The sequence below is a fragment of the Mastomys coucha genome, unplaced genomic scaffold (assembly GCF_008632895.1).
Source record: "Mastomys coucha isolate ucsf_1 unplaced genomic scaffold, UCSF_Mcou_1 pScaffold15, whole genome shotgun sequence".
Taxonomy (NCBI): Eukaryota; Metazoa; Chordata; class Mammalia; order Rodentia; family Muridae; genus Mastomys; species Mastomys coucha.
The window spans coordinates 54,095,848-54,107,369 of NW_022196897.1; the positions used below are offsets into that span (position 1 = coordinate 54,095,848).

The 11,522-nt window shown below is 38.0% G+C and overlaps 1 non-coding gene across 1 annotated transcript; it reads left to right on the forward strand.

Moving 5' to 3' along the window:
* The first annotated feature begins 5,602 nt into the window (after positions 1 to 5,602).
* Positions 5,603 to 5,735, forward strand: LOC116092771. The gene has a single exon (XR_004119481.1). It is a non-coding gene; the product is annotated as a small nucleolar RNA SNORA17 (small nucleolar RNA).
* The last annotated feature ends 5,787 nt before the right edge of the window (positions 5,736 to 11,522 follow it).

Sequence of the window (11,522 nt, forward strand, 5' to 3'; positions counted from 1 at the left end):
ATATATATATATATATATATATATATATATATATATATATATGTGTGTGTGTGTATATATATACACCCAGAGAGAGCAGGTTGTATATATGTATATTTACTGATAATAATATTTAATATTACTCTTAGTAGGTTTTCAAGACTGACCATTTTGTATTGGATAACCAATTAGTGTGTTCTTCTCTGGAGGAGATTATCTCTCCCACCCCGACCCACAGTATTCCTCAGTTGCCTATAGATCATAGTCTCGGGTTGAGTCCTTTTGAGCTTTTGCCACCATACATTTTGCCATACTATTGGTGTCTTCTTTGTCTAGCTCACATTTGGGCAGTCATGTCGGTGAGACTTTATGGGTTTAGCTTCTGATATTAGCAGGAGACACAATCTCTTAGCAAACTCCCGGGTCCTCTGGTTCTTAGCATCTTTCCACCCCCTCTTCTGCAAGTATTCCTGAATCTTAGGTCCAGAAGTAGTCTTTAGATGTATCCATTGAGACCGTGCTCCACACGTCTACATTTTGATTGGCTATGGCTTTCTACAGTAAGAAATAGGAGAAAAATAAACACCTTTATAGAAAATTCTAAAAAAAAAAAAAAGAAAGAAAAAGAAAAAAGAAAAAGTATCTTAAAAAATTGTTTCAAATTTCAAAAGTTTTCAAATGACCCAGAACAGTTTTATTATTTGCTTTCTGCTTCTAACTAATGGAGATAGCCAACAAAGATACAGTAATGTAATGAGCACAATAGAATAGACAAAATGCTAAGATATTTTAATTGATGTGTAATAATTTTAAAAGTTTACATTCTGAATTTTGGTCCCTTTTATCATCTAGTCCATCTGCCGTGTCCCTCTGTCTCACACTGACACCCATCTTCTGAAGAAGTCTAGCTCCTCCTACCCTGTCCTCTTTTGTGTATAACCCATTAAGTTTAATTAGAATCTCTTGCCTGAGTGTGGATAGAAAATTAAATGCTGGAATAGGAGAAATTTATCTATGGCTACAGTCTTGAATAAAATGTTACTCTTTTGTCCGTATACCATTAGCTAATAGTTGCCAGAGAGCAGTGAAATTTTATGGATTGTTCTAACATCCATTGAGATGCTCCTGTTGCTTGATACTCCCTGGTCAGATGTGCAAAATGAAAATAAAAATAAAAATAAATAAAAAAAATAAAAGCCTATCCCAGTTGTGTCACCAAAGACAGCAAAGTGTAGCTTCATGAAACAGTGTGATTCCTGGGTTTGCTTACAGGAAAACATAATGATTCAAAAGGTTGCATCACCAAAAACCCATACCAGTGTACATGGAGACTCATGAGGCTGCATGTCTAGAGCTCCCTGTCCATAGGGGCTTTCACCATGGAGCCTCCTTCCTACCAGCAATTGTCTACTACCTGTTAAACTTAAGGTGGGGTCTCATTAGGCTTGACTGCTCAGTGAGCCTCCTGAAGCTTGTAAGTTTCAATCAATTTCTGAGTCTTACAAAACATCCCTTCTCAATGTAAGCAGCAATGTTTCAATTTGAAACACTTAACTTCACAGCAGACACTACAAGTGGAATATTCCATACCTGACCTTTTTTTAAAAAAATTTTTTATTAGATGTTTTCTTTATTTACATGTCATACAATATCTCCTTTCCCAGGTTCCCCTCCAAAAAAGAAAAAAGAAAAAAATTAAAATAAAATAAAAAAAATCAAAAACTAAAACAAACCCCTGTTCCCTTCCCCCTCCCCCTGCTCACTACCCCACCCTCTCCTGCTTACTGGCCCTGGCATTCCCCTACACTGAGGCATAGAATCTTCACAGGGCCAAGGGTCTCTCCTCCCATTGATGACCGACTTGGCCATCTTCTGCTATACGCATGTTGCTAGAGTCATGAGTCCCCCCATGTGTACTCTTTGGTTGGAGTTTTAGTCCCTGGGAGCTCTGAGGGTACTAGTTAGTTCATATTGTTGTTCGTCCTAAGAGGCTGCAAGCCCTTCAGCTCCTTGGGTCCTTTCTCTTGCTCCTTCACCGAGGACTCTAGTTCTGTATTAGTCAGGTACTGCATACCTGACCTCTTGAGATGAGTGATGGTCACAATATAAGGACACAAGTGTTTTGTAAAACTACTTCCAAGAGTGTGTATAAAATTGTCATAAAACATAATGTATTTTGTGTCTATATTTTGATCTGTAACTAAGATGTACTCTTTATGTGCATACAGATGTTCTAAAGTCTAGGGGATATTCCCTAATCCAGAACACTTTTAGTCTCAAGCATTTCAACAAGGGTACATAATCTGTGTTGTGATTCTATAAAAATCTGTGTAGAACATCCTTCAGAGGTCTTCAATTCACAAGTGGAACAGGACATAGTGCAAGTCTTAAAAACTAAAATTTTATCTGTCATTATGTAGAATAAAAACTATTCTATATTTTTATTGGTAGAAGGAGAGTAAAGGTTTCAATGTCTGGGAGACTGAGAAAATCCCAGGGTTTACCTTAGCTTGGAAAATATTGGAATATCACCATCTGAGAGAACAAGTATTTATCAAACATGCTGTCTAGATCAAATGACATACCAAATAGCATGGTTTATTAAATAATCTTCATCAAACATATTACTTGGCATTATTTACAAGACAATTGCTTGCTTTTTTACTTTTATTCTTTAAATAGCAGTTTCAGTTTTAATCTTCTAAATCATCAGTGTGAAATGCAGACTCTCTCTCTCTCTGTATATATATATATATATATATATATATATTCAAAGTAATATATATGTTACTATATATATACAGTATATATATATATATATATATATATATATATATATATATATATTCAAAGTCACTGACTCAAGGCATTTGGTAGAAGCTTTGGGAATTACCTGATGGATGCATTTCTCTTTATTCTAATTGATTACAGCTACATTCATTTTTTTATTCTTACTATTGCCATTCATCTCTGAATGATTTTTCCAATGAAATATTTTGTTCTTGTCAAATTTCTTTTACTTTTTAAATTGTGGGATTCTTCAAGTCAGTAATATTTCTAAGATACAGAAGCAAAGAGAATTCTATTTTGTATCTTGTTTTTCATTTAAAATCATACATTTTAGAGTAATACTACTCAATAGGAATTTACTAAATAGTAATGAGTAGTTTCCTGTTTCTGTGTTAGTGGTGGCCACTACAATGCATTTGAGAAGCAGATCACACCCAGGTCAGTTTATGAATACTGTGGATCTTCATAGTGAAGGTGTGTTGTCTGCACTGATAAAGGCCAACGTATTTCAAAGGAACTCGCTATCTATCTTCCTTATTGACGTTAAGTCCTGATTCTGCCTCCCAGTCTCATGCTTCCAGAAATAAGACTCAGACTCAAATTATATTTACAAATACCTTGGCTGTATAGCTAAGCTCTACTCTGAGTAGAACATAACTAAAGATACCCACTTATTTTAACCTATATTTTGCCATGTGGCTGGTTACTAAGTTCAGGTACCATGTGTCCATGCAAGTTAACAAAGCACATTTTTAAACAGTCATTGAGAGAATCATAGCCCCCTTATTTATCTTGTTGGGATTTTTTTTATATTGGCTTGATCTGTAGCACTGTAAGCTATATCCAGAATGGGCTTCATACCACAAAACCATAAAATTGTTGTATTTTAATAGACATGTATGTTGGAACATCATCACTTTTACTCTGCAAAGGTATTTGCAAAACAACCATCATCTCTAGTACATGAACAATCTCAGAGTCATTCCTGTCAGAACTCAAGGCAGAAGTCCACTGAAACTCCGAACATGTATCAATTGTATGATGTATCAACACACGTACATATATCCATTCTCCAAACTCTACAAAAATGAAACATACAATCTGTGGTGTGTCTTTGCTTAAGTTAGTATCAATAACCAGAATCTGGATCCTTAATTTAATATATTGCATCTCTATAGGCTGCCCTTCTAATTTCTCAAGCCCCTGTGGAACCTTGCTGTCTGGAACTACAGTTTTTGATGTTATTATAAGTTCCAGATTGGATTCCTTTGAGGGTTTCCTATTTTGATTCAAAGATTCTTTCAACCTCTGTTTTATGGTCTCTAATCACTTATCTAATTTCTCAGTGTCTTTTTTCTCCAAGTCTCTCTTATTCTGATCTCTCCCAAAGAGGACATACAAAATGGTAATCATTGTGAAAAATAGCCATTTGTATGCTGATAAACGAATCAAAATCATAAAGAGTCCAGATGCAGTGTGTCATTGAGCTTCCCTCCATCCTACACACACACACACACACACACACACACACACACACACACACACATACACACACACATATATGAACATTTTTCTTTTTAATTTCAAAATTTCTCCCTAAGGACTTCATTTTCTTATATTTAAATTCAATACTTCTCTCTATGATATTTTTTATATTTGATTCCATTTTCTTTTATTGTTCTTTTAATTCAATACCTTATGTATTAGGCTCTTGAGACCTTTTAGTTTGTACTTCGTGCTGTGTTAGCCCCAACCCAGCTGTTCAGCCAGCTCAGGGCTCCTTATTTGGCCTTTTGTCAGTCCTGGCCAGGCCTTTCCAACTTGCCCTTCTTCTGAGCATCTTTAGGCCTTTGTCCCCGACATCCCCAATAGTCTCTGGCCCATTTGTCCTGCCATGCTTTGTTGTGCTGGAACACATATATAGGCCTCAGTACACACTGATGCTTTCCAGAACAGCTTGCAGCTCTTGGAAAAACCGCAGCCTCCATTTCTATCAGCACTGAGAAAGTTCAACTTTGCAAGGAGTAGCAACTTGAAAGCCACATTTTGGGGTAATGTTTGGGTTATATCTCCACCCAGTAACTTATTGTAGATAGTTTGGTTTTATGCCTCATGTAAGGTGAGCCAAAATGAAGTGCAATTTAAGCTTATCCCTAACTACCTTAAAAATAAATGAGACTCAGACTATGGTTATTTTATTTAACTTGGACAGTTACTGGCAGGTAGCCCCTAAGCATAAAAATGTGCATTTAAAAAAGTGTGTGTAAGCAAGTAGAAAGAGAATCCATAGGTAAAATGGATAAATAAGTAGCAGCAGTCAATATATTAAAATGTCGCTTCCAGTCTCAGTGACAGTCTCTTCTCTATAGTCTTTTCCATTTATAAAACTAGGAAAGATCATTTTCTCTGAGTTCCATTTGCAATGCACCAAAACCCAATGGTTTTATCATAGAAAGTAATATCCACTGTCAATCATTTCTCTGACACCAATTGTACAGTTTATTTTTGATCCTGTGCCTCTCTGTAGATCTGAGATAAAATGATTTTCTAAATACTGAAGGTTTAAAAAGTTAAATGAAAATGAGTAATAGGATACTTGAAAACTAATAACATCATATCTTTATTAAAAAAATAATGCAAAGCAATGGTGGCACATGCCTTTAATCCCAGCACTTAGGAGGCAGAGGCAGGCGTATTTCTGAGTTCAAGGCCATCCTGGTCTACAGAGTGAGTTCCAGGACATCCAGAGCTATACAGAGAAACCCTGTCTAAAAAAAAAAAAAAAACAAATTTTAAAAAAATAATAAAAATAAATAAACAAACAAAACAGTTGACTGCCCCTAGTCATTGTAGGTATGGCTACTGTGTCACATGTGCATCAATAGGAGGCAGAGAGGAAAGAGGTTATGTCTACTACACTCAGTGCTCTGACCTGTGAACATCTGAATGATGAGTAGCCTAACCTTCCCTAAAAATAAGCTAGCCAGAGAAAACTACTATTTTAGTTCCAGGAAGGCCCAGACAGTCTTCCAGAATGGATAATAAGCAAGAAACTAGAATAACCCCACCTGGGACCACTGGCCATGGGCAGGAAAGACCCTCAAGACAGACAACTTTTGCAAGGAGCCACTCAGGTGATCTGGGCCAGGAGCAAGCTTGAGATGACCACCAGACTGGCACTATGGGTCCCAGGCAGAGAGCTAGCCTGAGAAGATCCCCTATCCAGTGACATGCAGGTCTTGGGGGCAGACCATACCAAGATGACTCCTGCCCAGTGACATAATGATTAATGGATCCTTAGCACCCCTGGGACCATTCCTGAGATGACCCAAGACACTTAAAGACCTTGGAGGTCACAAAGAGAATCAAGTAAATGGTGTATAAACTGAAAAGAAAGAACAGGATGTGGGCACAATGATGAGGAGCAGAATCGGAGTCTCAAGAGTAGTGAGAAATAGCCTGTGAGTAGCCAGTGATGTCACTTGAGATCATGGCAGGGTCCTGGCCTGTGCTGCTACCAGGAGCCACATATGAGCTCATGGCCCTACAGCAGCAGGGGTTTGTTGCCACCCAAAGGCAAGCAGATGTCCCTGTTCTAGGATGCCACCAGGGACACATTGATGTCTGTGGGCTGTGCAGAAGTAGTCTAATCCCTCATATAGACATCATGGGAGAGCTGGCCACAGGAGAGGCATGAAGGCAGGAGAACTGCAGTACACAGGAGAGGCCCAGCCCATTGCAAGAGTAGCAGGTGACCCAGCCATGAGGACATGAGCATGGGAGAACTGGCCTTACCACTTGTTTCTTGTGATGTGGTGTGTTGTAAGAAGAGACACAATTCTCCCCACTTGTTCCTCACCACCTGTGGCAGGCTGGAGACCTGGCCCTGGGGTCATGAGAGCAGGACAACTGGCCCTGTCCCCCACCAGCTATAGCACTTGGGTGGTGAGGGTATAGGCAAGCCTACCATGAAAGTATGATCATGGCAGTGCTGGCCCAGCATCTTGTCTGCAGTGCAGAGACATGGTGAGGCAAAGGTGTCTTTCCCAACACTTGACCCTTACCACTTATAAAAGGCAAGAGAGCCTGGCCCTGCACCTTACCTGGGCAAGGAAGACCTTGCCCTGGATATAAAGATTGCAGATGAGCCTATCAAAGGGCAGGAGCATAGGAGAGCTGGCCCTGACTCTTGTCTGTTGTGAAGTGGCATGCAATAGGGAGAGATGCTGTCCGCAGGTCACAAGAGTGGAGGAAGTGGCTATCTCCTCATCCTGTGCAACACTCAGAAGAGAGTGCTCCTTCCTCACCTGAGCAGTAAGGCAGAGCTAGCTATGCTTGTGGGATTGCTGGTGAGCCTGCCCTGAGGGCAGAAGAGCTGGAAGGTTGATGGACTGAGCAGTTCAAATACTTCTCAGGCTCAGCTCCAGAGGCTTTGGATTGGCCTGCACCAACATCTACCCCATTGATGACCAGCTGGAGTGTATGAAAGGGCTGGTCCTACAGATCCAAAACTACAGGATCTCCATGACACAGGGCAACAACAGGATGTTTGAAAGGAGTCCTAGTAAGGTTACAATATTGATAGAGAATAGTAGCAGAAACCAGGGACCTACTACCAGAACAAAGAGTCATTGCAATGAATATTCTCAAGCAAAAAAAAAAAAAGTGGGAACAAAATATACACTGTGGGACACACTGTGACACAATATAGCTTCCACAATGAGATTTTTTTTTCCACTGTTGGGAGGAGGTGTTGCAAAAGTAGAAGGGAAGACTGGGGTGTATGGTATGTGTGAACTTCACAAAGAACCAATAAAATGATTTAAAAAAAAAACTAACTGGATTGCCTTCACTGGTATCAAATCCTCATAGGTTGGTGCCTAGTCTTATTGGAACTTGATTTGCTCTGTTTGGTTGATATTCCTGGGAGACCTGATCTTTTCTGAGAGGAAAGGGGAGGAAGAATGTAGGATAGAGGGGACTGCAAGAAGTGGAGGAAGGAGAAACTGCAATTTGGATGTATTGTGTAAAAGAAGAACAACTAAATAATTATGAATGAAAGAATGAATGGATGTTTCTGCTGGAAACTTATAAATAAGTCAGACACTGAGTCATAGAGCAGCTTCTGGGAAGATCACTGGCAGCGTGAATTGAGCTCTAACTGATTCCCTCTCCTCAAAACCACTTAGAGCACAGGCTTTAGACACCATCTCTGCATTTAGTACAGTTGGCCCAAGACCCTTATACTGATCTCAGGATATCTTCCTTAACCCTCATTTTTGGTGCAGATCCCAGGTAGTTTCCTGCTTTCTTTTTAAATCCACATCAGAAATATTTTAATAAAGATTATAGTAAGTGGATCACATAAAATAAAGATTGTATTTTCTATTAGTAGTCACCTTCAATTGCTTTGCTGGACAGTTTTGTTTACTTCTGTCCTTTCTGTTTTCCTCTTTGGTGGTTCTGAGAATGGAACCCAGGGTCCCAGGCATGCAAGGCAAGCATTCTAACAATGGAGTCTAGCCATCTTCATGTTTTCTTAAAGTCAGTTTACCTGTAGGTTTTCATAACTTTCCTACATTGTTTCTAGTCACTATCATATGTACTCGGTGAGTGAATACAAATTTCAGAAATAAATCATGAGCCCAGTCAGAAGGGACAGCTAAGAGTTGGCTATTCTGAGAAATAGGTAATGCAGGGACTATTCATAAAATATTCACATGGTAACCACAGGTCAGTGCTTTGGAATGCTGGAAACTGTCCAGTGGTTAATAATCAAAACCCAGGAACTCATGCTGAGCATGTGCAAGGTCATATTTAATTTTAAAATGTGATGGCATCCCAACAGGGGAACACCAAATATAAATATCCTTTGAAACTAGTCGTGCTTGAAGTTGGAAAGAGCTAAATACATTTTCAATGTTCTGATAGAAGAACGTAAAAAGCATAGATATTTATTCTGTAGAATGATCTGAGCATGCTCCCGTTTGCCCATCCACTTACAATTCATTAATAAAATAAAATTTAGCTATATGTGTCAGGTTCTATAAGTGCCAGATACTGTAAGTGTTTTGAATATTAGTGAGTAAAAATGAATAAAAATAAACTACTCCTTGTGTAACTTCTATTTTAACAGGGCTGCACACACAATGGATAATAGTATTACGAATGAAAGAAACTATATGTTAAAATAATACAATAAAAAAGAAGGAAACTAGGAACAACAGGAAGAGGTCTAGTGGAGTTTTGTCATTAAAATTAGAATGTGAGGATCAACAATAGTGGAGAATGATATTTGAGCAAATGCGTAAATAAAATATTTTGGTTTTGTACATTTAAAAGTATAAATATGCAAATTCACATGCTGTTAAAGACAGATTGGAAGAAAAGTCTGAAAGATCAGTTACCTAGAACTGGATTGAGTTTATTGTTGGGTTACTATGTAGTCATTTGAGCTTAGAGAAAACATGCAAGTGTAAGATCTTTATATCAACAACTGTTCCTAACAGAAAGTATGTAAAACTCTGCATCGTGATGTATGGGATACTATACAGTCCTGCCATAAAGAAAAGCCATGGATATAGAACAGCAGAGAACAAGGGCTTCAGGCAGAATCACAGAGCTGGCTGAAGCCACCCAAAGGGACCACACCAGAGTTTGTTATTCTAGGCATGCTTAAATGAGAATTGCATTGCATAATAATTTTGAAATTAGAATGTCAGTACAAAGGTGAAACCCAAGATGTCTGCATCTCAAAGTGAATTCATGACTGCATGAGATTACTCAGGCTGGCTCATGTGACTATCAGTGTTCCAAAATAGTGCAACAGGAGAGGTCTACCAGTGTAGTTGATCTAATAGAGAAGTTCAAGAACAGATATCAATGATGTAAACCTAGCAAGACTGAGTTTAAGAGAAGAAACAAAAGACAGAATGAAAATCTGGTAACGAAAGATTAACAGCTAAAACACTTGCTACTCTGATGTTTGAAAGATTAGAAAAACACAAAGTAAGATATGGAAGAGGGGAAGGATGAAAAAAGAAGTGGAAACAGACAAATGGAGGAAGAAATAGAAAAATGACTTAAAGAAATCACTTTATGCAAAAGAGCCTTTCTGCAAAGCCTTAGAGAAGTAATTATAATCCAATCAATAAAAAATTGTGGACAAATGTAGTGATACACAACTGCAACCCAGGTTTGAGGAGGTGGAAGCAAGAGAATCAGGAGTCAAGGTCATCCCCTTCTCCTACATAGCAAGTTTAACACTATCTTAGGCTAGAAAAGAAAAGGGAAAAATAAATGAAATGAAAAGTAATATTATTAGAGACAAACACACAAGCAAAATCCATAAACTTAGCAAGCATTTATGGAGTGTGTACTATGAACTTGCCTCTTTGATCTGTACTGGGGTGGTAAGTATGTGAAGACAAAGGCCATATCCACGAGCAAGTTATTACTTATCAAAACAAATAGCAAGCAATAAATAACACAAGAAAGAGTAATAGGAGCACACTACTACCCCTAGACTCAGACACCGTAGAGGAATATTGACTGGAGAAGGGTGCACATGCTCTTAAACTATGCATAAGATCAAATGAAGAAGGAAGAAGATGAGAAGGAGGAAGAAAGGAAGGGGAGAGGGAGGAGCAGAAGGAGAAAAGGAATAAAAAGAGGGAGAAGGAGGAGGAGAAGGAGGAGGAGGAGGAAGAAGAAGAAGAGGAGGAGGAAGAGGAGGAGGAGGAGAAATTAGTGAATTAGTGAGTGGAGGAGAAATTTAAAGAGAAAGGATGTAATGGAATGACATCGGACATGAAGAACTGGGAAGAATAGGAACCCTTCAATATTTCTGAGGCTTAATCACACATTTCAATAAATATTCATATAGCTTAATGAGCTATAGCCAGGGTAAGCACTGGATTCTAAGCTAGAGGTGAAATAATTAAGGTTGTGGTTAATTAAACTCCACTGCTAAATGAAGAATACTGGCCTGTGTGAAATGAGAAGATAGTCTCAGAGTTTTCTAAGTTGATCATAACGTACATGGATATATGTTATTAATTCTTAAGAATTGGACAGGGATATTTCTCATCATGGCTAAAAACATTACTACTGTAGAAACAACCTTCAATCTAAAGTGTTTCAGATAGGCAGATTGCATAAAAAATTGTCCCATGTATTTGCTAATTAGCCATATTGAGTTATAAATTCAACTTTAAAACTTTTGAAATTTTAAAATTATTTTCCAAAGTTAAGTCAAATGGTTTGTTTAAAGTGCCTATATTCTCAACCAATTTATGATCATTTATGTACACTACATGAAACTAGATGCCAATACAAGTATTTCTGTTCTCAACAGATGTCATGTTTCTGGTTAAATTAGTTTCACATTTTAAAATACATGGTAAGAGTAATAATGAACCAATAAAGAGGAAAACCCAAAATTAGAGCTGAAACCTTCCACTTTGTGAAGTTATGTTTTCAGAGTCATGTGCTTTTACATTTATAAATACAGAGGTAGTACTAAAATAATTTCCTATGAATAAATCTTGCATGTCGTACTTATGATTCTTCATTTAGAATCTCCAAGCTGATGAAACAGTATATGAGTACTCACTTAGAAGGGTACATCAAGTCCCAGGCAGAGGTGCTTAGCACTTTTGTGAACAATAGCACATCTCCATATTTGTTCTGGCAGAATGCTGTATTCATGGACTTAAAACTGCCTTAAAAAATTAAAGTCTTGCCAAAAGGAA